Raw genomic sequence first — 27983 nt, 5'->3', positions numbered from 1 at the left:
TGCAAGGCCCTCCTCCATCTCTTCTCTCAGTGCAGCTCTCACTTTCCTGCACTTAGCTGAAGTATGTGCTTTAGCTAACCAGGTGTCAGGAATGAATGTTAAAAGCTAGCAGTGCTAAAGGAATCTGTCTTCACTGCTGTTCCTCATTGCCAGTTTACAAATCCTGGATCATGCTGCTTGGCTGAAAGCTGCTTTTGATGGAAGTGAACAAGTGGACAGGAAGGGGTGTCACAGGCAGAACTGAAAGGGGAATTTCACATGTACTCGGGGAACTATCTTAATTCCTAGCCTATTTTCCCACATTTTATCATCCACCTTTTCTTTAATCTGATGCTTTTGGTGAACACAGACCTTTGAGAACTAAAATCTTTGGTCCTTCAGGGACTGACAGAACATAAATAGTAACAAACCATCCTGCTGTTTGCTTTTACATACCCAGGAGAGCCTGCAGCCAGGGGGTAAAGGCAAACAATCACTCCATGTCCCCTGGTTCCTCAGTCCCCCAAAGCTAAGATCCATCATTAAGTGTTGTCAACAGGACTAGTCCTGGGATGGGAAACCTTCCCAGGAGGCAGCAGGTAACTCTGAAATAGGTGAAAGCATTTAGTCTTCCACCTGAAGAGAACTGCTTCACAATAAAAGGAACTTTCATTACTGAATCTCCCTCACAAAATCGGTCTAGAGCTGCTGCTCCCCTCCCTCCAATGACAGTGTCATTGGAAAACATCTTAAGAACTGAAAAGCACCTGCAGAAGTGGCAGGCCAGACTCACTGCTACTTTTCCTTAAGAGCAGTCTTCTGTGCTGTTTATTTCTACATATAGGTCAGCATCTAGGTTGTTCCACCTCCCCAGTTGCCCACAGATTATTTCCTCCCCACATCTACCACACTCATCTACCCTCTCACTTCTCACAGTGACACTGGGATCACCACAGCTTTGTTCCACATGAGCAATATGCCCCAGTTACCAAGGAAATCGCATGGACTGACATTTTTTCACTCTCTGCTTTGAAGTGCTAAAGCACCATCCTTCAGCATCAGAAGACACAACAGCTGATAGACTAGAGCCTAGCCAGAAGAGACATGCATGTAAAAGTAGCATAGAGCTTCTGACTGCCAAGTTAGCAAAGGGCAACGATGCCCCCTGGAAGGGGATGGCATAGGATGGGACAGGAGGTGCCCCTGAGGACTCCCGACAGGAGCAGGCTGCAGAGAAGGAGCAGGATATGAGTGAGACAGAGCAGCAGATTTCCCTGGCAGCAATGCTGACAGGGCACTGGGGCAGCTGACTTGCAGCGCTGCACGGTCAAAGATGAGGAGTTCAACAAACACACTGGCATAGGGGTAGCTCAAGACCTTGCAATGGAAATAAGAGCATGTCCTGGGGCTTGCAGCTCAGTCTCAACGGATGCCACTCCAAAAGCTAAGAGCCTGTGGGAGGGACTCTATTTTTGGTCAGCTCATCTTTGCTCTTTTTCCAAAAGAGATCACAGGTGTGAAGAGCTTACCCCATTCTCTTCCTCTACCCCCGCTCACTTAGCAAAGGGGTCACAGCTGCCTTCTCTCAGCCTAGCTACTGCTTCTCTAACTAGCACTGACTACCAGCGAGCAGGTAAAGCCTTCAGAAGTATGCATCTAATGTGTTCAGCTGGCACTTCTGGCAGAGACCTCAAGCATCTTGCAGGTCTGTAGTACTCTCCTGGAAGTCTGGACACAGTAGCGCCTTCTGCATGTTAGGTGCTGGTCATGAGGATGTTTAAAACATCCTCAGGAAGCAGGAAAGCAACAGGAAGCATAGATGGAGACACTGTTCTTCATCTCTGGTTAACAAGTTATGGAGATCAGAGTGGGTGGGATGGGACAGATGAATTTCTACTAATAGACAGCTGGCACAGAGGACTGTTTGGATCCATTTAAGAGACCAGCTCTGTTGTTCTTTTTTTAATTGTGAAGCTAGGGTAGGATGAATCACTACTTTAAATCTATTAATACGATGGACAATGTTTTAGATCTTTCTCCATTTTAAAAATTACAATCTAGGTAAGCAGTTGGGAGAAAAAGCTACAACACCCATGCAATAAAACCCAAATAAACAAAGACACAAACATACACTACTAAGACACACACACCCCCCCCCAAAGGAAAAAAAACCGCAAGAGCTTGATTAGGGAGAACAAGGGTCACCTGGGTGACTAGCATGTCTAAAGGGGAACCACCTAGTTCTGCAGATATTAACAAAATGCGAAGTGCTGGTTTGTCTACTCAGGCCTTAACAAGCTTTTGTTACTAACTGCCCAAGCACTTTTCAAGCCAATGCTCAGTTTTCCAGAGCTACAGCAGCCTAAAAAGGCTCACAAAATGGAAAAAAAGCACGAAGGACAGGCATTTCCAGAGAGCATCACCACTCTGTGCACAGAGAGAAATGCCTCTACACAGAGGCCAGCTTGGGTTTGGCCCAGCTGACTGGCCCCACGCAGAGCCTGCCAGTCATGGCAGCAGTGTCCAAGCAGAATCATCTCTGTAGCTCCCAGAAATGCAGCACAACTAGAAGTGGAGTGGGGCTGCTCCTGCCACAGGACAGGGAAGGAGCTGGGGCAGAGCCACATGAGCAGGAAATGGGCAGGGGACCCTGACCCTTATTTTTATTATGGCACGACAGTGGGAGGGGTGGGAGCAGATATTCCCTCCTTGAGGACATTTTCCCCATTAGCACTCCACTCTTTAGCCCTGGATCCATCTCTTGCTAGACTGGCTTTCCAGGACAAGCAGGAAAAGAAAAGCGTGCATACACAGCATTTCACACTCCCCCTGCAAAATGTCTTCTGTTCTTTCTCCCATCCTTGATGCAAGAGGCTTAGCTAAGGATGCAGTATATGTAACACATGCAGTTTTAAATACCTACTTCATTCATGCTCAAAGCAGAAGTTGCTAGAAGGCAAGTTTCCCAACTGGAAGGAGGGGGAGTTAAGATTCAGCAGCCAAGAAATGGCTTTTATTCTCATCTCTGTCACAGATTCCTGCAGAACTACAAGCAAGTCAATCCCCACAGCCCAAAAGGCTGTTATCATCTTATTCACTGTATTTATTTAATGAGATACATACATCTTTCACAGTACATATCACATTAAAGAAAGGATGGTACACTGAATGATTGATATACTGGAACATTTTCTTTGTAAAAAGCAGCCAAGTGTAGAAGTGCTGACTTTTTAAACAGGAAAAGAGCAGATTCTCAAAGGGAGCAAACCCTGCAGTTAAGGACACAAATATCACTCACAAAGCCTGATACAAAGAGGGGATATGAAAAAATAAGAGTATTTTAACTCTGTAGTCTCAAGTAGAATTTTAAAAAGAGCTTTATTCAGAAAAAATAAACTAAAATATAACTATATTTTAAAAAAACCTCAATTGTCTCACAAAAACCTCAGGTATCTATAGACAGTTGTGCTCAAAATTATGTTTATCTTCAGTTTTTATGGTTAGCGTAAGTGAGGAACAGAAAGCAAAACTGTAGATCTTTCTATGTAAGACTGCAACCAAGGAGACTGAGGGCCTGTGCAATGGTCTCTATTGCAAATTTACCTTCAATATGAACAGGAGAACATTAGTGGCTACTGGACACCTACCAGTTATACTTACAGATAGAAAATTTAAATTTTCTTCCCTTTAATTTCAGAGTCTGTGAGAGCTGGGACAGGAAGAGGTCCAACTTGACTGTCACATTGACTAGCAGCCATTGATTTAGTATTTGTTGATACTGCTGTGTTGATCTATGAAAGAACAGGTGAAAAAAAATAATCCAACACTATGCAGTCAATTCATATAACCAAGCCACAAAATTAAGCTAAAAGTATGAAATTAAAAAGAATACTTCCTGGGCTTTTAAAGTGCACATTTGCAAGATCTCTTCTCCATCCAGAATGACATGGTGCATGAAATCCTTTCCCCCAACAAAAACTAACCCTGATCTCCAGAAAATTCCCCTAAATAAGATGTTTTCTGATAAACCAGCTTGAAGTGGGAGATGTAAGAAAAACAAGCTAAAACAGAAAAAGAAAAGAAGAAAAAAAAAGTATTTCTCTCAGCCCTCACGTCTTCACTTTCTGACAGTCCCAAGCCTAAAGATGAAAACCCAAGGTACTCAAAATAACCATGGCTACACCGGCGGGGGGTGGGGGTAAGCTTAACAGAAAGAGCTCATTCCAGCTGATCTTTGTTCACCTCAGTATCCCAACCAAATGTTACGCCAGGTTATACTGGCATTAACAGCACTGTCATATGAGTAACAAAAACTCTCCTTTTGCCTGGTCTCTTGCTTTTAGCCCATAAGCAAGATACCTTTGTCAGAAACAAAAATGTGTCTGAGAGCAGCAGGTTTGTTTTACTTCAGTGGTCTACCTAGAGCAAAGATGGAGCAAGGGTAGCTGAAGGGAAAATTTACTAATGCCACAAAAGTGAATTTAAAAGAACATGATGCAAAATCCCAAAGTACTGAATAAGATGAACTTAAGTCACTCCAACTATGCCTTTTGGCTTTAGCTGCCATTTGTTAATCCTCTGTATTTTATCTATCCTTTCTTTTCTCTGTTCTCCAAGGGAAAAAGTACCTGTGTTATTACCTGTGTTATTTGGATACAGGGACTGGTGCTTAGCAGCATTTACAGCCTGAGCTCTCCCCACTTCCCACCAGTACGGTGCCTGACACCACTCCTGTGTGCTGCAAATTCTAAGCAGGAGTTGAAACTGTTAGGAGCACAGCACAGCCAATAAGAACAGTGAAAAAACCTCCTTGGTTACCACAAGCTCTGCATTTGCCTGTTTTTTGAGAAGGGTAAAAAAAAAAGTAACCCCAAAGCAGCACCTGTCCAGTAAGAAATAAATTTCTGAAAACCTACAGAATTTAGTCCAGATCAAAGATGTTTTCTCCGTGAGACTTTTGTTTAAAAACGATAAAGCAAGCCACCAGTCAAACAATGAGGGACTACAAAAACCTGGGATTACAAGTGAACTACTGACCTCCTTCCCACACATGCACAGCCATAGAGGAGAGATTCAGTGTGAAGTTGGGGGGGGAGCAAGGAGAGAGCATCAAAAAACATGTTAAACCCCTCTCCCCCCGAAGTCCACTGCAGCCAGGAGTGCCAACAAAACTGAATTCCGAGCCATATGTGATCGGCACAGCAAACAGAGCACAGTTACAATAACATCCAGCAAAGAAACAGTTAATCAGAGCGTTTACAATCTTTTTAATCTTGGAAGTACTATCACTGGTAGATTAGTGTTTCAGCACATGCACTCATACCTGGTGTTGCTAAATGACAGGAAATGCTATCCAGTGCCTCTTTCACAGGAGAAAGAAAAAAGACGACACCTCAAAGCTATGCTTTGCAGGGGAACGAACACTCCAGTCCTCTTCTTTCCCCACCACCATAAAAGAAAAAAAATCGCATCTAACAGCTCTCAGCACAGTAACCCGTGCACCATCTGCAGACTGAACTACCTTTCTCCCCCAGGTCTGAGCATGCTCTGTCTGTTGGCAGTGTCCTATCGCTCCAGCTGGCTCACCTCAATTTGTTAGCCTCCCAGAGGTCAGCCTTGCATGCAGGATGATTTGCTGCAGTATTCCTGCAAATCCCCAACGGGTGGCCACACTGAAACAAACACCATCGTTCTGTTTCACAAAGCTGAGCATGTCTTCGGAGGCAGACGGCAAACTGGTTTGGGGAGGGGGGGGGCATGCATTTTAGAAATCCTGCTTTTGAATATCATTAATGTCACTACTACTCCAAACACTTCACACAAAAGAACAAAACAATAGAAGAGAATGGAAAAAAATGCTCCTTGCTAGAGGACATGAAAGCCATTTGGCATGCTTTCTAGCAATTCCCTTGGCACCAGGGAAGCGATTTCCCAGCTGTGATGGTCAGCAAATGGCTTAGTATTGAACAAGGTTGTGAGTGCCCTCCTTCAGAGATTCCTACAGGAACAGTATTTTCAAAATGAAGTTATCTTTTATGGTGGAAACAACTAATTCTAAAATACAAAGGCACAAAAATGAGCCAGAAGCTTACAAGAGTGTCTCTTACTGCATACAAGCTGAAGGTCATGGAGGCAAAAGTGTCTTACATCAATCTTCTTAACAGAGATTGAACCTGTGGGGACTGAGCAGCTTCTTGAAGATGGCAAACCAGGTGGTACTGACTGGGCACATTTCAAGTCTTAATTCTGCAACCGGATCTACACGCAGGATCAGAAAAGTGGCCCAGCTCTCCCCGTGGCACTCACCAAAAGCCTTATGCCTGAAAGTCACACCACTGAACACAGTTACCAGGAGCAAGATCCCAGCCCTGTAGGGACATCCTTGCAGATAGATCACAAGCAAACACCAGGCTTGCTGCAGCTGTTTGTCTGTGTATTTTCAGGATACATCTTGTTGATTATCTGGGAGGCTTTTTTCCCTTTAAGTGAGACCTAACGGGTGAAATAAGAACAATGAAAAAGAGGAAAAGTTCTCTAACACTCACATGTACACACATGTCTATACATTTAGAATTGCCTATTTCATTTGGAAGGGACCTACAATGATCATCTAGTCCAACTGTCATACAGATACTCTCAGATGAAAAGTGAACATTCTACATAAAGAGAAAGAGAAAAGAATACCTTGGTTTCTGCTTATGGCAGGAATTATCCTCACTGCCAAAGTGAAGAAGTTTGAAGAATTTCAAATGGCTCTGCACTGAAGAATGTAGTTAGGTAAGATATGGGTATTCAAAACTCTGATCTAGGAGAGCCTGGCACCTACCAGGGCTTGCATGTTACCTAAACTCTTGCTCTAAATACGCATCACAGACAAGCTGGTGGCTCCAGCTTCTTACCCTCCCCGAATCATGCTGGAAATCATCTGAGGGAGAGGATAAATGGATTTACAGCATCTGTGGTGGTTCACTACACTGTGGAGTCACACTGCCTGGGCTGGTTATTGTTGACGAAGTCTGCAGTCACTCTATCCATTAACATCCGCTGCTTACTGTGGGAACCCTAGCCCTGAGAAACCTTCTGTTTCTGTGCAAGGAGGCGAACCAGCCCTGCCAAATTAATGTGCGGTGCGACACACTGAAGTATTTGCAGGGCAGTGAGGGGCAATGCATTTTGAATCACAGCAGTAACAACAGAACACAATACCAATTACTGCAATACCCTACAACTCTTGGGGCAAGGATCCACCAGCATTTCAAGTTATTACAGGTGATGGGTCTCTCATTCACCACCAAGTACCCTGACCTTACTGAAGTCAGGCCTCCTCCCTGGGTAAGGCCATTGCATGGAGACAACCTGCAGCCTAGGACGGCACTTTGGCATCTCCTTCTCCTTCCCAGGACTCAGATCCACTGCCTCAAAACAAGCATGTCCCTCACCCAGCTTCTCCTGTCTGCTGTGGCAGAGGCAGCACTTTCTTTGATATAAGATGGGTTGTCCTGAGGCAGAGATCTGGCAAAACTGGGAAGCACAAAGCAGCCACAGGAATACCATGACTTGTCCCATGCAAGGACACAAGACTGCTAGCCTGAAAACACCTACCGTCAGAGCTGAGAAATGTGGGTGTCATTCAGCATCACACGTGCTTAGAAACACAATAATACCACAGAATTTATAACCTTGTGTTTCTGACTGCCAGTTAATAGCCAAATACGGAAGAAAAATAAGCTGCAAGAGACAAAGAATAAACCCAAATAACATTCTGTAAAAATCGACAAAAGATTCTTGACAAAGCTAGATCTTCAAAAACAAGCCTGCCAACGTGATGAATAAACACAACTGTTGTATCTACTAAACTAAGGCATCACAGAAGTAAAATAAGACAATTTCTCATCTCTTGCTCTGGAGTGCTGCTTTTATACATCTGCCTTCTTGGTACAGAACAAGCAAAATGGTTCTGACCCAGCTGGAAACATTAAAAATCACTAGGGTCGACAGGACAAGGTGCCATCTACCTCAGTACCCTCCTTTCCAGACCTGTGCCACCTCTTCCCACCAACTCAAGGTGGACTTTGAACTACAGCATGAACCCATGCCTGTCCTGAGAGGATCTCAAAGTGACACTTGTCAGTCACAGCTGCCTGGAGGAAATAAATAAAAAAAAAAAAAAAAAAAAGAGCGAAGACATCTCCTTGGCAGGCTCACCCAGTGTCCCCAGCTTGTCCTGTCAGAACCAAGGATATCCAGTCACCTTTCTCTTTTTAGCTCATCTCATTGCCCTCTGACCCCTGTGAATACCAAGATGCCATCTCGTGTGGAACAAAAGGTTTTCCTCTGAATTTTGAAAGCTGAGGAGTGGTGTTAGATTCGTAGCTCCACTTGAGAAAACACATTTTGCCTTTGTGTTTTCTGTACTTTGGAAAGCTTCCACTGACACCAACAGGAGCCTTTCCACAGACTCCCCAGACCTGCAGCTCTGGTTAGGGACTTTACCAGTGGGACCCCTGGTAACTCAGAGATACCATGCTGGGATCCTTATCTTAGTCAAGCTTTGATTTTAATGGAGAAGAAAGTACATCAATTTACAGACTGCTCTTCTACTTTTCCTTCTCTACCCCTGGCATGAGGTATATGCATAGATTTCACAGGTACAATTTTTCACATTACGTGGAGTTGCATAGTTAAATTGTCAATCTGCCACATCACAAAGCAACTGAACAAAACTACATCATTAAAGTGGGGAAAAAACCCACAATCAAATAAATCCAGCAACTCTGAAATAAGAGCTGTCTATTACTACTGCACCTTAAGTCATTAAGTGTGGCAGCCCCAGACTTTCCTCAGTCAGCACCACCAGCCTGCTGCAAGTCAGTGAGATATGAATAGGTTGCCTTGGCTCAGAACTAAGAGTTTGATAAATATTTAATACCCCTCAAAGTTGCAGCCTCCAAAACAAGCACCACAAAAGAAAAACAGTTAACATTTTTAGAATTCCTGAAAAACAGTACAGCACAAACAAAACTCATTAATCTAGCAAAGAAGTCTGAATAGAACTTCTTGCTTTAGGACTGACAGAGAGCGGGTAAATAATTTACTGACTCTTTGCCTTGCATGCATACGTTGCAAGAGTGCCTGTGTCACTCCAAGTGACAACATTTATTATTTATAGTCCCAGAACTATGCCCTATAAGAAACTGTTCTTTCTGCAGTGCTTTTGAATCAAAAGTGCATCTCAGTTTGAGAGTACAAAAAAATTTCATGCCCAAACAGACAAAAAAAGTCCTTGTACTGATAAATACATAAGGAGATAAAGGAAGCATTGGGTTTCTGGACACCAAGACCAGGACTCCACACACAGAGGATGGCATTTTGATTCTGCAGAAGCTAATATTAAAACTGATGTCAAAAGAACCAGAAGTTCAAATATTGAAAATTCCTAAGCAAGAATATACTTTGACAGGGAAAAAGGTATTTTTTTGCAGAGTATCTCAATGGCCAAATCCCACTTGAAGCTCATCTGCCTCAAGCATGACATACTTCCAGGCTTAAGAGACATAGGATGCAAGTTTTACATAAATATTAGGTTTACAAAGGCGTAAGTCTGATCAAACACACCTTACACACACACACACAGAGGTTACATGTCTGTGGAGGAGAATAAATATCTATGAATTTGTCAGGTTGACGTAGAGACATCTGCATTATTTTAGACGTATAAAATATATACTTGTTATGGAAAAGCACACTAGCTATCTGAACTTGTCATACGCTAAACTATTCACTCTCAAAATCTCTCTATCCCCATGAAGGGACATACTGGCCTGCTCCTGCAGCTGTGTGTTCAGATGAATGCCACGGCAGAGTCATCTGCTAGTTCCCATGGCAGGAGATGGTTTTGGTAGCTGTTCTGACTCAAGCTATGTGTCACCTGTGCTCTTTCAGATTCCCATTTTGCCATCAGTAATGACAGGTAGGCAGGGTGATGCAGATAAACCAATTCCTTCTCCTACAGGTATGCTAACTGCGTACCTGCGCAAACACATTTAGTGCCAATGTGTCTGTAAAGGAAGCAGAGATAATTCATGCAACAGCCTGGTAAGTAAATGATGTTCACCTAGACTGACATCAGAAACCAAGGGTAAATCACTGCCTGCGAGAGCCCTGGGTATTGCTCATGGCCTCACCATGGTGCTTCCCACAGCCCACTACTTGTTAACTATTTATGCCTAGGTGACAGTAAGATCATCTGCCCTCTGACAAATGACACTTTAATATTAGGCCTTTATCACCACCACATCACCTGAAGAAACACATCACCCATTTTACAGATTAAAAGACTGAAACTGTGAAAGGGATCAGGGTAGGACACCCCACACCAGCACACACAGCAGTTTTTCCTGGGAAAAACCCACCAACAATCAAACCCTCTTTTGTACCCTGAGTCTGTATTCATCTCCATGGGCTCCAGAGAAGGCAGGAGCCAAGGCCTCCAAGATCACAGGTGACAGTTTAAACATGATAAAGGACAGGGAGGATTAAGTTATCAGTTCTGTCACTGTTGCTCTGAAAGAGTTGCTGGTGGAGCAGCCATAAGTCCAACATGCTCTGCTCCCAGCACACCTTCCTCCCATCTTCTATACCCAGCCACACTTGCCATGCAGAGGGCATGCCTGGGAAACCCCCTGCAGCCACAACGCGGCCTGAGGTTGGAGGCCCTGTCAGCATGGACTTACCCTGAGAAGCATGGAGGAAGAGAGTCCCTTTTTCCTGTCTGTTGAGACAAACAGGGCAGTCATAACCAGCCAGTCTCATAGACATCTTAGGAAATCAAAGTGCTAATACCACAGCAAAAACAACTGTGGAAAGGAAAAAGATCCTTGAATGTGAACACCATAAGGGTGCCAAAGTATGCGAAAGAAGAGAGGTAACAGAAATGCAAAACTTGCATTTTAGGCACATAAACAGCACCGTCAGGCACTTTAACAGACCTGTAGGGGTGAACAGCTAAGAAGTATGTGGAAGTATCTGAAGGACAGGGCTTAAGATGTCCAAGAATTTCTCTGCCTTCCCTTGATTATGCTGCCATCTGCAAGTGGGCTGCAGCTGTTCCAGAACTGATGAGAACACCTCAGTTCACAAGCAGGATTACAGCAGGACTGTTCCCTGCAGCTGCCTTTGCTCTAAGCTTCCACTTGCTGATATGTTCAGATACTTTCTGCCTTCTTAAAAACCCTGGAGAACCAAAACCTACAAACCAAAGTTCTAGTACTCCATGGAAAGATCTCCACAAGGAAGCAGCAGCAGTGTCTACAATCTTGATCAAAACAGCAGTTTCAATCCAAGCTGGAGTGTGTGCTTCAATTAGTCAGTCTCTGACAAATGCCTGGAGGTATCTAGCACAGCAGCATGACAGGAATGTAGTTCAGAGCCAAGGTAAAGGAGAATCTAAATCAAATCAGGGGAAATAAAAAGATCGACTGCCATTTTGAGTCCCAAAATTGTAAACAGATCATTTTACTTCCAACGTCCCCTTCTGCCACATCTGTACACCATAGCCTCACATTTTAAAGGGATGCAGCCAGCACGTAATCCAACCCTATTCATATAATAGTAGTGTAATATTAACAACCGATAGGAGCACTGTACTACTGGATACCACTCCCTCTAGTGTAACCACTCAAGACTGATGCTAAGGGAGCACAAAACATCCATGTTCTGGGTTGGCAGCAATCCCAAGGGTGCTAATAGTCACATGGAAATTCAGAACAGAGCATAAGGTCTCATGAATAATGTAAAATAACTTATACTGGAGCAAATAAAAAGGTGTTTCCTGACAGTATAGGCCATAGGACTGAAAGATGTCTGCTGGTCAGTTTAAAACACTTCCTTAAAATTGTTTCTAAATTAGTACTTAAATACCCTAGTCTGATTTTCCCTGTGGAAAACAACAATTCTTACCTTGTTTCTCATCTGATTACAGTATCATCAGAGGGCCCAGCAATGCAGTAGTAACACATGGCTGTGGGCCAGGCATTTACCGTTTCAAATGCTGCTCTGAGGGCTACCACTGCTACTGACACAGGGAAGAAAAGAAAGCAGTATGAATCATCTTTCTCGGCTTCAACGTGAACCACTGCACGCAATAGGGAAAGTGTGACAAATACACTGAGTTACTTGTACAAAACCATTCCAACTCCTCCAGGTGTCATATGCAACAATTTACAGTTCAATAGCTAGGAAGAACTTCTTCATGCCCTTGGCAGCTTGAAAATTCATGGAAGGACTATTGAATCTAGGCATATTTATCAAGGGCACAGCAGCAAGAGGAAGAGATTCAAGCCTGATTTGAGGGTATTTTTGTGTGTAAGACTTGCTGTTATATTTATTTGAATAGTAATAAAAAATAAGGTGGTTACTTTTTGCTCCATATATCCCACTGATAAATCAATGCATCATTCCCCTACAGCCCTCCTTCTCACCCCACCTCTGTGGAGGTTACAGCACCCCCATAAATAGCCAATATGATATTTAATACACACAAGAAGGTGGCAGTTTCACAGAAAAAGCAGGAAGTATCTGTCGGGAAAGGAACATCTGCAAACCTACTGACATAGTTGCTATTCACTGGTGGCCCTTCAATGATGGGAGATTCCTTACCCAACCCTGCTGCAGCAGCTCATTTCTGTTCACTTCCTTCCCACTGGCAAGATCTGCTGTCTCTGTTGAATCAAGTGCTGAGTCAAGTGTTTGGCAATGAGAATCTCTTTAAATAACTGAAGTGTAACCTGACTGCACTGAGAGAAGAGCAACATCAGCCTGATAAACCAAATGCTGTTTAGAACAGCTCCACTTAAAAACATCTGCTCCTGTTCATCATGTACAACTCTGGATCCACGTGCAGATATTTGCAAAGCCAAGAGGAGAGTGGTCTTTCAGCTACTTTACACAGTATTTCAAGAAATACTGCAGCACCCTACATCAAGATATGCCCCTCTACCTCAAGACTTCTGCTAGCATCGCTGCTGATGCAGCCATTCCCCACAGAAGCCATCTAGCTGTTATGAAAGCCCTACAGCATTACCCAGGCACAGCGAGAGTTGGAGCAGGTCTGAACCCTCTGACTTGCAAAGAATTCCCAAGCTAAGCCACAGTAAGTAAAAACATACGTGCTGCCACACCATCGCCCTCAAAGAGAAATATTCTTGTGACCTTGGAGAAAATTAAAGACTAAAATATGCCTATATGTCAGCCATAGGCAGCGAGACCCATCCCAAGTCTGGAGGGGTCAGAGATGGAGGACATATATCATCCCAAACAGAATCTTCCTGCCTTGGCTCATCCAACTCTACCTTCACCATGGCAGAACAATGTGCTCATAATCTGTCCTGGAGGCTGACAGGAACAGTCTGCTGAGGTAGCCAATCCTTCTTCCCAGGCAAAGGGATTAAAGCTACAGCCACAAAAGGCTCTTCTTGAAACTATGGCGACTCAAATCTGCACCTATATTAATGCAGCACGAATGTGAAAGGAGAAAGTACTCAATTCAAAGCCCAGAGAACAGTCATCTTGCTAAGTCACTTAAGATTACATGAAATAACCACCATTTCTTTACCATCAAGGTGAAGAAATACACTAAAATAAAACCTAAAATATACTAAAATAAAAGCTGTCTTCTCTAATTTGCTTGAATATATTCAATGCTTAAAGACAAGCACATACCTAGGAGCCCTGTGTTCCAATGGGACAAAGACATGCACATAAATTACGCAAGGACTAGAGATCTTTTTGTATAATAACTTGACTTTGTGACCTCCGTGCTAAATATATATATAGGTATATAATACATATGTATGACTACTACAGAATTCATATAAAAGATTACAATATATAGACTATATATTACTCTTAAGTTTATTCCTGCATTAAAAGATGATTAATAAATGGCTTTATAAATTTAAAGAAATTAACTTCAATAAGCTGTTAGCTTCCCAGCTTTAGTTTTATATCTTTGACACAATTGTAACACAGAAGCCAAGAAGCTGTAAAGCCATATATAAATGTGTGTGAAGCTGTCCCAGATAACCTTACAGGAGAAGGGAAGGGGAGAGCAACTCCAATCTTCATTTTCTATTAACGCCCAGGTCTCTGCATGAACATGAGTAATAACCTAAGTAGTGAAGAACAAACAGCCAGAAGCAAGGAATAGGGGCAAGAACAAATCATTAAAAAGTGATAAGCACCAAGGGCCCTAACTTAGCTAAAGGCAGTAAAAACGCACACACACAGGAAACCAGCTCATGTCTCCTCAAAATTGATCTGGTCATATAGTTTTAGTGCCAAGTAAGTGACTGCCTCGGCGCAACACCTGAGTGTCTATTAGAAAGGATGGTATTTCATCTATGTGCTTAGAGGTCTGATAACCCATTTTCCCAGGTGTGTCTCTCCCTCCTCCTAAAAGAGGAAATTAAACAGCAAATTAATTTTTGTGCACATTTTTATTTCCATCCCCCCTCCTCTTCCCTCCCTCCCCTCCTTCGATCCATTCTGAAAGATAAGCACAAAAATATAGAAATAGAAATTGAAATAAATTCACAACAGCAGGAATAGCCTGAGACTTGTTCAGCTCACACGAGTGAGCTTAAGATACGGTAAGTCAGTACAAAAAAAGAGGTCAAGAAAGTGGTGTCACACATCTTTCTGGAGAGGGCTTTTTGTTCACACAGGTGTACATGAAAGCCTCCTCTGCCCAGGGAGCAAATACTGAAAACCAGTCTTGCCAGTGTAAAGGGATTTCAATTCACAAACCATCAACATCCTACTCAATTTATATTACAGATGGCCAGCCTGGAGAGGGGAAATCAACAGCAAACCAAGACACAAAGCAATTCACAGCTAACTCGTTTCCAGTGCATCAGAGGCTCATCAGTAACTGCTCCATGCAATGGACTGTAGTCATCCTGTAACTACATCTGACTGTCTGCTTGCCAAAAGGAAATGCAAACCCCCACCACATCCAGGAAATGATTGACAATACAAAATGTTCCTCTTCAGAAGAGGGAGCACAGCCCCTACACCCAAACTAAGGCAGGCTTTTTTCTGGGACAAAAGAAGGGACAGAGCTAGATGGTTTCAGATTCCTTCAAGATATTTGCAATTGCCAAGGTATTTTACACAGACTGTGCTTACAGGTTCCATTGTTCATCAGTGATACAAAATTCATACGAAGCTTAAAGCTACACATAGGTTTCTGAGCTTGAAGAAATTACGACTAAACCCTCAGTTAGGTATCACTCAGAACAAAACACATTCACACTAGCACAACACTGAAGGGAACTGAACCATCAAGAATAAGCGTTACTCGGAGAATAGTATGCAAAAGCGGGCCCTAAAACATAATAGGAGAAATTTTAGCTCCAAAAGCTAAATGAAAAACAGCATGGCCTTGAGGAGAATATAGCACAAATATCCCAAACAGACTGCTTCTGAAGATGGAAAGCTTTAAGAAGGAAAAGCAAAGCTTATTTTTCAGTGCTAGCCACAAGACTGCATAAAGGAATGTTTTAAAAACTATATGGTCTACTGATTACTGTATCAGAGAGCTTAACTAGATGAATATGAGAGATCTGTGTGCAAGCCCACTTCACACAAGAGGTACACAGAGCATGACCAGGAAATTCATTACAGTTTCTTGGCTTCATGCAAGCATGGTCCTAGCATCTACACAGCTTTAAGCTGAAGAAAGAGAGGTTCTCTGAAACAGGAGTAGCCTATGCCGAATTTACACAAGGACTTCCAATCAAGGACCCAAATCCCAGGATTCAGCTCCTCTTTGCTCCCTGAACAACAAAGAAGCAGGCAGATCAGACTTCAGAGTCATCTTTCCCTGCTAATTACATGATAACAGTTTAAAACACAGATTGTATCACACCCACTGTCTCTCAAGACCAAAAATACATGTGTAATCAAATTGTTAAGGTAAACCAGTAAAAAGATGGAAAGGAAATTAACACCATATACAAAGAATTCTTTGCCACCAAAAATGAAATTGTTTTTATTGAGAATCACATTTTCTCAGTTGAACTTTAGCAAGCAAGCTGGATGGTACAAAAACCACTTTTTCACAAACACAAAAATCCTTGTTATCAAATAAACTCTTACTCCTCTCATCTTTAATCCCAACCTCCATATATGCCATCTCCACACAAACCCCAAGCAAGCCTTGTTTAAGATCAAAATGCCCCTTGGCCCCACGTGGTCTTCAGAACATCTAGCAGCTGAAGAAGGGGTTCCTGGATGCAACTGTCCAGAGAAGCCCAGCTGTCAATAATTACCTAGACCTCCATTTCAGTTTTATATGGCAGAGTCAACAGCCAGGAGAGAGAAAAACACCTGCATGTGTGTTTTGAAAGGAAAAGGTGAAATATTTTACAATGGAAAAGGGAAGCGTCAGTTGGTTCAGATGTAAGAATGGCGCAGCATAGCCTCCCATAGGTATGACAAAGCAAGCTTTGGTGTGCAAGACAGTCAAATGGCAATAAAAGCTGCAGGCAGGGTGGGAAAAGTTTGTGAAACTTTACAGCTGTCAGTGGAAAAAGCTTTAAGAGCTGAAGGGTCAAATTACTGAGACCTTCACTTACAAAGCATTCCTAAGGAAAACTTCCAAGTTAAGTCCAAATAGCCAACTATGCTTAAACTCAGGTTTGTCTCTTCTCAAACGTGAACAAAGCAAACAAAAAGAATATAGAAGACATAGGACTGAAATAAAGGGAAGGAAGAAAAGAAACAAGTAGGAAAGGGAATAGAGAACAAAAAGAAGACTTGGACAAAGGATGTACAGCAGAAGAACGGGCAACCTTCAAAGACTGCTCCAGAGAAAAAAAGACCAGACTGGAAGATTTTATTCCTGTTCTCTGTTTATCAGTAAAGCATCAAGGAATTTCCAATAGTGAGCCTGAGACCTCATTGTATCATATGAAGTAAACAAAACCACTTAAAACACAGGAGATGGAAGTGAGAACTGCAGTGCCAGCTGCAATGCTGTGGGACCAGTTGGATGTAATTCAGTAAAAACAAATGATGCTATAAAATCAGTGCATCAGGAAAACCCTGCCCCCATCTCTATTTCAGAGTCTCAAGGATGTGAGAGGGATGACATCTAATTCAGCACCAAAAAAACCCAATAAAAACATTTCCACCTGTACACAAAAATGATGTCTCTCCTCCCAGTTAGAATGCAAGCTCAAATCCAGCAGGAAGGGGATAGACAACTTCACACCACCAGAAGCACACAAACAGCACCCAGAGCATACATGGTTTCCTCGGAAAGCACAAGTGTCATCAAATTCAAAGGAGCAAGAAACATGGCATGAAAATAAAGTGGAGAAAACAAAACAGAGCCAAAAAGAATGCTTCCATTAAAGGACAACCAGAATAAGAGCCAGATGAAGAAAAGATCTAGATCACTGGCACACTGCCATCAGTAGCCAGAAAAAAAATCCCATCTTCCTTTAGCCACTTTTCCAAGAGGTTTCTTTCCCAGGCTGGTGGAGAGTGAGCCAGTGTACAAAGCTTTGGTCCAAAGGCTTTTACACTGGGCAGGAGGGAAAGCGGTTGAATTGTAAATTATTGAAATTTCCGACATATTTCTCTGTCTGCAAGGGAGGAAAAGTTATGCACTACCTTGTAACATCCTCAGTCTCTTCTAATGTTCAGACCTTCTAGGCAGAGGCACGACACTACTGTACCACCTACTATAACCGATCAGGAGTTCTGCTCATGGTTAGCAGACATGGGCAGAGGGTGAAAGGTAAGGAAGGGAAGTGGATAGATATACATAAGGTAGTGAACACCAAACCATTAGGGTTTCCATCTACAACAGTTCACACCATAGAGTCAAGGACAGTAACACAGAAGAGCAACACTTGCACTACCCTATCACACAGGTGACTGGAAAAGGCTCATTTCTTTTTCCTACTTCAAGCCACTAAAACAAATCAATCCTCCTTTCACAGCAAGCACTTTGCTTACCTCACACAGCATGGTGCCAGGTATATACACCCAATGGAAGCAATGCCTGTGCTTTGATTTAAGTATATGCTTAACTCCTGGCTGGATCAGCACTTTCAACCATATATCTTTGTGGGCCAAGGATTAGCATTCTTACACATTTTTAAACTTTCCAGGACATGTAATTTATCATTCTGCCTGTGATAAAGGATGGCAACACCTTGCTTGCTTCTCTTACTCTCAGTACACTGCAGAAAACAACAATACAGATTTCTCAACAGCAAGGTGGAGCACACTGATATCCCTTTCCCTCCCCTCTGATAATTTAGTTATTGCATATCATCACCAGGTTTGAATCAGAAAAAGGGGGGAAAGACGCAAAGGGAGAGTGAAAAAAAGTAGGGGAAAGGATACTTACTGCAATAGAAACAAACAAAAAAAAAATCATTTTCAGATCACATATGAAAAGAACATCTATCTTAAACATGATCTCAGAAGAACTGACGAGGATAAATTCATGTGAAGTTCCAGGTGTTCCAGCCTAAATATGGAAAATACACATTACTCAGTTTATGAAGGGCTTAGTTTTATCAGTACTATTTATATACACTTTCTTGCTTCACTTTAGACTTATCACTTATACTGTACACACACTATAAATATAAAATGCATAGCAGTGCATTTATGTGTCACAGAAACAAGATTTTAAACCAACAGACTTGAGTGCTCGCTGATTTTAAAAGACAACAGCTCTCTATTTTTTAACACATCTCTAAATTATATATGGGCTGTGTATCCCTTCAGACAAATGAACACTGATAAATTAGGTTCTGTCTCTAGCCAACCACTTCAAGTAATCTCCACCCTCCCACCTCCTCGTCACATGAAATAAAGATGAAGCACTGCACAATGTCAGTCACATTGCAGATCCATTCAGTAGCCGCATCTACCTGAAACAACAGAATAGATGTGTCGAGATCTTCAGCAGTCTCCACTATCAGAAGCTGAAATTCTTGCTGCCATGGACTCAGGCAACCCTGAGAGGGTGCTGGCTAGTACATGTCATACACAGCCAGCATTACGGTAGACTGCATCCAGCTCCTCTCACAAGTTTCTCCCGGTGGTATTGCTCTCCTTCCTAACTGACTTTATCTTTTATACCTGGACAAGTGATTTCAGCTGCATCTGTGGCCTGTGATACATTTAACGAACAGCATGGTGTGCTCCATGACCTGCCTGCTCCCCAGCGACATGCCTGTGGGAATACTGCCTGGAGTATTAAGCCCACTGCATGTGCTTGAGCATACACATCCCGGTTTTGACCTGCTTCATTACCTCTTTCCCAGCAAGCTCGCCCACAGTTAATTTAATGTGTTTAAGGACTGAAGGCCAGCCTTGCCTCCCTGCAGTGCTATCACATGTTACAGCCAGAGAATCTGGCCGTGTTCCAGCTATGGGGCTTCCTCTAAAGTTCACTTCCTCTGACAATAGCTGAGCTGATGCTTGATCAGGACAGCGCTCCATCCAACACGACCTATCACCACTGCGGAAAGCTGCTGTATCCTCACACTGACAGCTGCACACCCCAGTCCCTCTCCTACAACATCATAGCAGCTGGATCATTTCCAAGTCTGATAAATGGAAATGACCTGATACTCATTAAGCATGGAACTTCAGAAGATCACAGTACGAAACAATGGTTACATTTTCCCATATCGCCGCTCTACTGGCTTGGTCAGCTTAACACAATGTCTCTCTACAGCTACACAAGGGCACTCGAAGTCCCCAGGCCAGGAAATAGCACTAAGGAGACACAGGAGTAAGTACAGTCAAGCAGATGCTTTCCAGCTCCTTAGCAAACTGCAACCAGAGTCCCCTGAGCTTGGGAACTGTCACCTTCAGCTTCAAACCCCCATCGAAGAAAGGCTTTGAGAGGGAGAGGAAGGAAAGTCTGCATTCAGAACCACACCTGGACATGCCTCCGCAGTGCAATCCCATCTTTGCTTACAAACAGGCTTCCTTTCAACCCATTCATAAATACCTGTACTATGTTTCCAGCAGTACTATATAAACTAAGAACCTTTAAAGTTCAAACACAAATCACTTCTTCACTGATCTGCCAATTAAAAAATGAAGAATGATAACAAGTTGTGAAATTTATCTTGTCACCAGCCTAATTGCTACTTGGGTCTTCAAATTATGGCAGAAAAAAAAAAGAGAAACAAAACTGAACTGTTTATAGTCTGTTTGGATTCTGGTTTACAAAGTACAGCATTATCTCTGTCAATGCGTGAGGAAATACAATTGCACTATGGACCTCTACTTCAAAAAACCCTGCTTTAATTAATTATTTGAGTATTAAACCAGCAAGAAAAGAATTACTGTAGTTATTTCAGAGTTGCTTATTGCCTTCATACATGTGATCAGTCTGCAAAGGTTAATACTAATTTGCCAAAAATCTTTGTTCATTTTACTACACAATTATTAGGGTATTAGGATTTAAGATTAGGATACTAAGATTATGAGGATACCTGGTGTTATCCAAATAAAAACAGAAACATTTTGAGATCTCCTTTCTAAGGAGGGGCTGGGGAAGCACTGAGGAGTAAAGGAGGAAGGAAAGGCTGCAATTTAAATAAGCGTGAGAGTGTCCACACATCGAGAGTTAAGGACAGAGAAAAATTAAGAGAGGAACCCAGTATCAAAGAGAAAAAAAAGAAAAAAAAAGACGAAACTAGGAGTGGACTACAAACCTTCCAAATTTAATTATAGTACCTTAAGAGCACTTAGATGCACTTGGTTTAAAGTTCACTTATTTACCTTTCTTTACTAAAGAAGTCAGCCATAGGTACCAGAAATTAAATCTCACCTATCAAGAGCAATCAAGGTTATATTTTTAAAGTGAACTCTGCCTCTCTCTTTCCCCCAAGCTTCCAACTTCCCATCTCAGGGCTGTCAGTGGTTGTCAGCACATCATATGAGAAACTCATCTGAACATACAATATAACTTGACAGGCAATACATCAGAAAACCTAGATGTGACAACCGCAGATTCCACCAGATGGTCCTGGATCATAACCATCCATTTAAAAAAAAAAAAGAAAAAAACACCCTAAAATACACTGAAAAGCAGAATTTCTGAAGAAGGAAAAAGAAAAATAATTTGGTATATGCAATGTTTCATTCTTTGTCCTCTCCATGCTGAAAAAGGAGTCACAAAATAGCTCCGCCTCTTGTCCTCACCAGCTCATCCCATCATTGATATCATGTATTTCATCCTCCTACCCTAAGAAAAGTCTTCTAAACAAAGGTGCCACTCCACTAAAAGGCAGTAAGTACTAGTAATAATGGGGCTTTCCAACTGAGAATACTCTCTCAACAACTCCGGAGCCTGGTCTCCAGCATCAGCATGGTCTCCAGGTACACTAAACCCAAGCAATTCACCTTGGGAGTAACGGCAAACCTGGAGCACTTTCAAGACTCACTGTTTACCACCCTTCCCATCTCCCTGTTGCTCTTGTAGGCAAAACAGATTCTATTTTAGTTCAGGCTGCCCACAAACCTCACCAGCCTTTGCAATGGCCCTTCTGGGAGAGACTTTGGATTGCCTTGTCCTCTGTCAGCCACACAATCCTGTGAAGGCAGTTGAGACCTGCAGGTCAAACACTGACTGTCCAGGCCTAACCTCAATGCAGGTAAAACTGCCTTTGACACATGAAGCTTAAACCACCTTCCAGCAGGTAGAGAGCACAACCTGCTCCTGATTCTGGCCTCAAGCCCACATAAAACACAGTGCTGAGGCAGGCACAGGGCCAGGGCCAGGGCTCTGTGCCACCTTCTGGGAGGGAGGTCAGTGCAGCCCCATGGCACAAAGCACCAGGCTCACAGGCAGCTCCAGGATTAATTCACTGCCAGGAAAACACTGAAGCTGTCACTGTTCTTCAGGTGAGCGTCACCAGCCTGGCCACAGCAGCAGCTCAACTGGGACAAAAGCGACAGGCCTATGAAACATAAATCAAACCAGCACAGGCTGTCACTGCTCAAGCGACACCTTCAGGGACACCACTGCTTGCTCCTGTTCTGCCCCTACCTTCAATGTACAGATGTACACATTTTGTTCTGTAACTGAAAAAAAATATCGTGTATCCTTGTCCTCCCAATTACACATGCTCTGAAGTAAAAGGTATTCAGTCAAATATATTTGAGAACAAGTGGATATAAATCTGAATGCATAGAGGGAACTAAAACAGTGAACAACATGGTGTTATTTTACCAAACATTTAACAGGACCGGATAGTACTTCAAAGTTCTTTGGAAACCTGGGAGCTTCTTTGAATACAAAGCTGTCACCGGTAGAAAGCAGATCTACTCCCTGTGAGCGCACAAGCTGCGCTCCAGAGCTTAGGACTAAAGAAATCTCTCTTCAGGCCACTGTGGCAAAATTAGTTTTCACCAAGAAACCAGACTGAGCCCTCAACAAAGGAGTATTTCTGTATATTATAAATATTCATTTTCCTTCCCCTAAGGAGAGTTCCTTCCATTATAAACTCTCCTTTGCTGTTAAACAAGGTGCACCCATCTCCTCAGAGAGAAACACCTGTGAGGCGGGAATGCTCCAGTGCAGTGGTGGGGAACCAGGCTGCTGTCATGCATCAGGAACTGTGAGTGGAACGGGATCCAGAGATTACTAACCAAAAGGGCTTTTTTAGCAACTGCTGATGGCTACTAGCTGCTGACTTCTGAAGAAGCAGTTTATTGTCTCCATCCAATCCATTTTACAATTATCACCTTTAGCACAGAGAGAAAGCTACTTTTACACCACAGACCTGAGAACAAAAGGCTTACAAAAAAGCCAATTCTTCCCTCCTCCTCCAACTTTAACAAGGAATATCTGATTTTCTACTCTGCCTTTGTCATTTTAACATAAAAGAAAAAGTCGGTGACATTTTCAAGTTTTGCTGTTGTGCACCAGTGGGGTTTCAAATAGTGCAGAGGCACATAATTACATGTACAGACACTTTTGATGGGAGCCTAAATGTTGTGACAGTACATAAGTGTCTCTTAAAGATAAGAAAAATAGCCATTTAGCTCACAATGTACGTTTTGATTAAACTTAAAATGGACACCACCTTTTTAGTGGAGTGCCTTTTGGCATCTAAATATTTTTCTATAAATACGAGGCTATGATTTTTCAAAACATCAATCTTCTACAGAGAGAAAAATCAACAACTTACTGTTTAATTGTTCTCAGCAGAAATACTGCAAAACAGAAGGCATAAGAATAATATGTACCTAATAAAATTGGTACAATGTCACCTCTTCCCATTTTTATATTTATTTATATCTCATTAGAAAAGCAAAAATACTGCGTATCAAAGTCCAAGAATCAGCTGTTTATTTATTTATAGGCATTTATATAGCGCTCATCGCCATAGCAACCAGGAGCCTTTTTTTCTTCTTGTTCAGAGGAAAAGTTGGAATTCTGAAATGTGATCCTTTGATGTTACAGTGCAAATAGGTACTTAGTGCCTATGCTGCAAACACTTAGGCAGGTGCTTAAAGTACCTGAATAGACCTGGTGAAAGAGACAGAAGCAGAGGAAGGAAAAAGGAAAGGAACAGAGAAGCAAGTGAGAATGAGGGAGTAAGGGGAAAAAGGCTTTCCTATGAAAATTCACAGTGCAGTGGGTCCTACAATAAGCCACGATCTTCCCCACTGGTTTGTTTTTTTTTTTTTTTTTAGTGACTGGTTCATGGAGCATAGTTCAAATTAATCAAGAGTGATCAACAGATGCCCAATTTATGCTGAGGACACCAATGACTACTCCCGAGCAAGGTTTTCTAAGAGGACAGCAGCTTACAAATGAGGCTGCAGAGAGCTGCCTCTCTTCTGAGTGCAGAGAATTCAGGAACCTCACTTTGCTACTCTCTTCTGATCCCCCAGCAATTAGCCATTATCAAATTCCCACAGAATTAGCAGACCTTTTAAAAAGTGTCATCTGTTCACAAAATATCTAAGAAATGAGTAGATTAGAACATTGCTCCTGCATACACCATTAGAGGATGAATTACTAGGTATGTCATGCAACTGCAGTCTCTCCACAATACCTCTGATGTGTACAAGCACACAACTACTTTTCAGACCCTCAAAAGAAATTGAAATTGGTTTTTATACTATTTCATCTTGTTGCTTTCCAACACCATATAGATTATACAGGTACATGCACAACATAGTACTTCAGAGCCTTTTAAAAGCTAATGAACTTCCAACTGGGACTCAAAGAAAAAAGGATGGAGATCTTTGGCCTGTTGTCACTTTGTTATAGAAGAGATCCTATCATCAAGATTTCCTCAAGACACAGGTATATGAAGTTATTACCTTCAACTCTGCATTTAGTGTGATCCTATCTTCTTCATAAAACAATACTGGCTAAAGCAGTTAAATAAGGAGTATTCAGTTGTTCTTAAACCAAACACATAAAACTTTACACAAGACTGGTGGTTATTTTGTAGTCTTTAAGCTGTATTCTAAATAGGGCAGAACTGCATGTATGACAGCAGGAAAAGTGACAAGTTCCTTATCTGGAAAAGCACCAGCAGGCACTGTTATCAGAGCAGACCAGTTCTTTTAAAATGGACTGATGAAACTATTTTTAAAAATACCTAATAACATCACAGAGGAGAATCTGATCTCTGCAAAGGTAAGCCATGCAGCTCCATACTCCTGGGAGGCAGCTAATGAAACTGAACCCTGTCAGACACAGACTGTGTCCAGTAATTGGCTCTGAAACTCACAGTTCAAATTCCACCATGCTGAGTTCTATGCTCTACTCACAGCTTGCTCCAAATGCAGGCAGAACCGAGGGCTGTCTAGCATGACCAAATGTGAGTGGCTGCTTTTCTACTGCCTGGGCCGCCAGGCCCAGTCTGTGTACTGGGAGGGCAAAGAAAGAAACCTACTTTCTCCTGACACCTCACACCTACCAGTTCACCTCCAGGATAGGGAGAGACAGTTGAGGGGGAATGAAGGCAGAGCAGTGTCAGAGCAGGCGGCACACTGATGGAGGAGGATGGAACACATCCTACACAGAAGGTGAAGGCCTAAAAGGAAAAGGAAGAGGGTCCCATATCATGCATTCATCCAGAACAGCAGAACCACTAAACAATGCTAACCTTCAGTCAACACACTGTGCCAACTGTGCAAAGTTCCTTAGGAACAGAAACCGGCTTCCCCAGGAAGGCTGCCAGCAAAACCGGGGAAGTGTCACCCATTTTCCCCAAAACTCCACTCACCTTTCCTAGCCCACTCGTCTCCAAGCTTTATGGACCCATAGACCCATTCCACCCATTGATCTGAACCACAAAACTGAATTCTGCAACCATCTTGGATAACAACTAAAGAAATTTTTGTCCCACAGCATGAGAAGGCAGAATTTTGTCTGTACAGCTGAGAACCTCTGATCTGGGGCTAGCTCTGTGGTTTAACACTCTCCTTTGCACCACCTTCTTTTTCATGATTCTTCTTACCTCCCACTACTTCCTGGAAAAATCAGCTCCTTCACAGCCTAGACACATTCCAGTTGGAAAAGACATTTAAATAGAAGGCAGGTTCTTCTGCTGAGAGAAGTCATCTATGGCTCTGTTTATTTAAATAAAATGACAGTTTTACTAGTGGAGGATCTCTAAGCCTCTATGTTTTAAAACACCTCCTAAAGACACTGCTGTGTTAAGAGCACAGGCCAGATACAAATAAAAACTCTAGGGAACAGTAACTGAATGTGGGCTGCTGTCACAGGGAACTGTTTAAACCAACAGTACTTATGGAAGACTTCAAAGGAAGAGAAGGGGGTGAGAACAAGGGGAATGAGAATACCCAGTTTTCAAACTGAAGCAAAACTCAGTAAGTTCACAGTGAGACGTGACTGAGGAGATTGGAAATTTAACTGCAAAACGATTTTCATACAGTCAATCTGTTTTGTACAATGGTTAATAGAGAACGGGCTCTAGGTAATTAGCCCCAAAATATTAACCAGGTACCTAGAATACATGTTCATGGCATGTATCGGAGGCCAAACTCCACCTTTGATGGCTGCTAATTAAAACACAAAAGTGAGACTCCAAGTAAAACTGCCACCTTGCAAACATAAACTGTTCAAAATGCACTCTTGTGGAAAAGCAGACTGCAAAGCAGGTTTCCTGTATCTAGTTCACGCATTTGGTATCTACCACATTTTTGAAAATGACATTGTAAAATAAACACCCTGTCTTAGAGTTGATGTGTTCAGCATACGTCAAATTTGTTTGGGGGAGAAGGTCCTCCCAGAGAGTAAGAGCTCTTCTGGTTCTCAGCTAAGTCAAGGCTTGAGCTAACAAGCCGATCTATCAGTTCAAGTGTTTTGAGATTGCTATTAAAAGGAGCTGTTACTGTTTTACTACCAAAATCAACAGATTCTCCTGAATCAGCAGTCACCATTTAAAAGTCAGCATTTGTCAATAGTTATCCAACTATGGTACTGGTGTGAAAACACCAATATGTTCCCCTTGCCTTTACCAGTTGTTCAGACACAGTCGTTATTCTCATCACCAGAGATGAGCGTTTCCTCAGTTCTCTTTTTCCCCAAAGCAGCAGCCATTACCTTAATAACCCATTTAAACACCGGGTTAATTTAGAGGGGCTGAAGGAAGCAAGGGGAGACAAACAGACCGGTGAGCCTAACCTCCGAACATGCATGTGCAACACACCCAGAGCTGACATATATGCAAGAGAAACTTTTCCACCATGCTTAGTCAGCACACGGTAATTAAAAGGGATAAATTCGGCATCCACATCCATCGGGGCCAAATTCACAAGGACTGCTAAGCTTTCAAAGCTGAAGGCAGGTGTCCACTGGGGTTCCCAAGGCACTCAGCCATCAAGGAAAACCGTCAACGATAACGTAATTACATCTCTACTTGCCCTGGTAGGCTTTAAACCTGCAGTGCCTTTGACCTCTAGGGAGGTTATTAGTTTTAATTGAACCGCGTTCTGCTGCCCACAGCGGCTAACCCGCACAGCGCCGCCTGCCCCGCTGCCCGGCTTCGGAGAAGAAAGGTTTCTACGTCCGAGATGTCAGCTCCGCTCTGTGCAGTCCCGGGGGGCTCCCGTGGCTCATTCTCCCCCGCCGCCCCGTGCCTCCCCACCGCGGAGCCCCCGCCACGCACAACCGACACCACCCCGGTCCTCCCGCCTCCCCTTCACCCACTTCCCCTCAGAAAAGGGGTGGCAGCCGCAGGCCCCCGCGAACCGCCCCCTGCAGCTGCCCGCGCCGTCGCCCCGCCACAGCCACCCCTCGCCGCCTCACCTGCCGCCCGCGGCGCCAATGGCTGCAACCGCCCCCTCGGCCCGGGCCGGCCCCGCCCCGCCGCCTCACGGCCTCCCCGCCCGCGGCGGGCGGTGCCGCCACCTCCTCGCAGGCGGGCGCTGTCCGCCGAGGGGCCGGGCCGGGCCGGGGCGGCACCGCCTCCCCCGCGCTCCCGGCGGCGGCGGCTGGTGGTGGCGAGGCGGGGGCGGGCGGCCCTTCGCCGGCCGGGCTGGGGAGCGCGGCGGCCGCTGCGCATGCTCAGTGCCCGGCGCCGCGAGGGGCATTCTGGGGGATGTAGTGTGCGCGCGCCTGGGCGGCCACCTCCCCTCGGGGTGGGTTTCCCGCGTCTCCAGCCCAGAGCCTGCGGGCAGCCCAGTCACCCCTGCTCCCGCCTCAGTCCGCTGCCTTCCGCTCACAGCTTGCTCCTCGGGCTGCCCTGTCCTTGCCTCCCCGTCCGGTCAATTTTCTTAACCGCTCTGCCTCCCGTCCTCTGACATTACTTGCCCCGCACTCCTTGCCTCTTCCGCAAAGCTCCTTCAGTCTCCACTTCCCTCTCCTGCCGTTCTCCCACCACCTGCCCACACCGGCCGTCCCCTGACCCTCCCTGACCTTCGGCTTTCCTCTGACCGAGAGCCTCTTTGCTGGCCAACCGCTCTCC

At 43.6% G+C, this 27983-nt stretch overlaps 1 protein-coding gene across 8 annotated transcripts in view; it reads right to left on the bottom strand.

Annotated features, from left to right (window-relative positions):
* Positions 1-27499, bottom strand: part of POMGNT2 (protein O-linked mannose N-acetylglucosaminyltransferase 2 (beta 1,4-)) — a 32780-nt gene extending 5281 nt beyond the window's left edge. Inside the window, exons 1-4 of one of the 8 annotated variants that reach the window (XM_056337883.1) lie at positions 27326-27499; positions 24969-25085; positions 18404-18526; positions 3640-3770 (exon numbers count right to left, since the gene is read on the bottom strand). The gene's annotated coding sequence lies outside the window, so the exon portion shown is untranslated. Of the gene's footprint in view, positions 1-3639; positions 3771-5302; positions 5519-18403; positions 18527-24968; positions 25086-25511; positions 26000-27325 lie in introns of those variants that run through there. The other 7 variants (XM_056337885.1, XM_056337886.1, XM_056337884.1 and 4 more) reach the window with 7 other exon arrangements.
* Between the last annotated feature and the right edge of the window lie 484 nt (positions 27500-27983).

This window comes from Falco biarmicus, chromosome 4 (genome assembly GCF_023638135.1).
Source record: "Falco biarmicus isolate bFalBia1 chromosome 4, bFalBia1.pri, whole genome shotgun sequence".
Taxonomy (NCBI): domain Eukaryota; kingdom Metazoa; phylum Chordata; class Aves; order Falconiformes; family Falconidae; genus Falco; species Falco biarmicus.
Note: the sequence above shows the minus strand (reverse complement) of the source record. Positions and strands in the feature narration are given on the sequence as shown.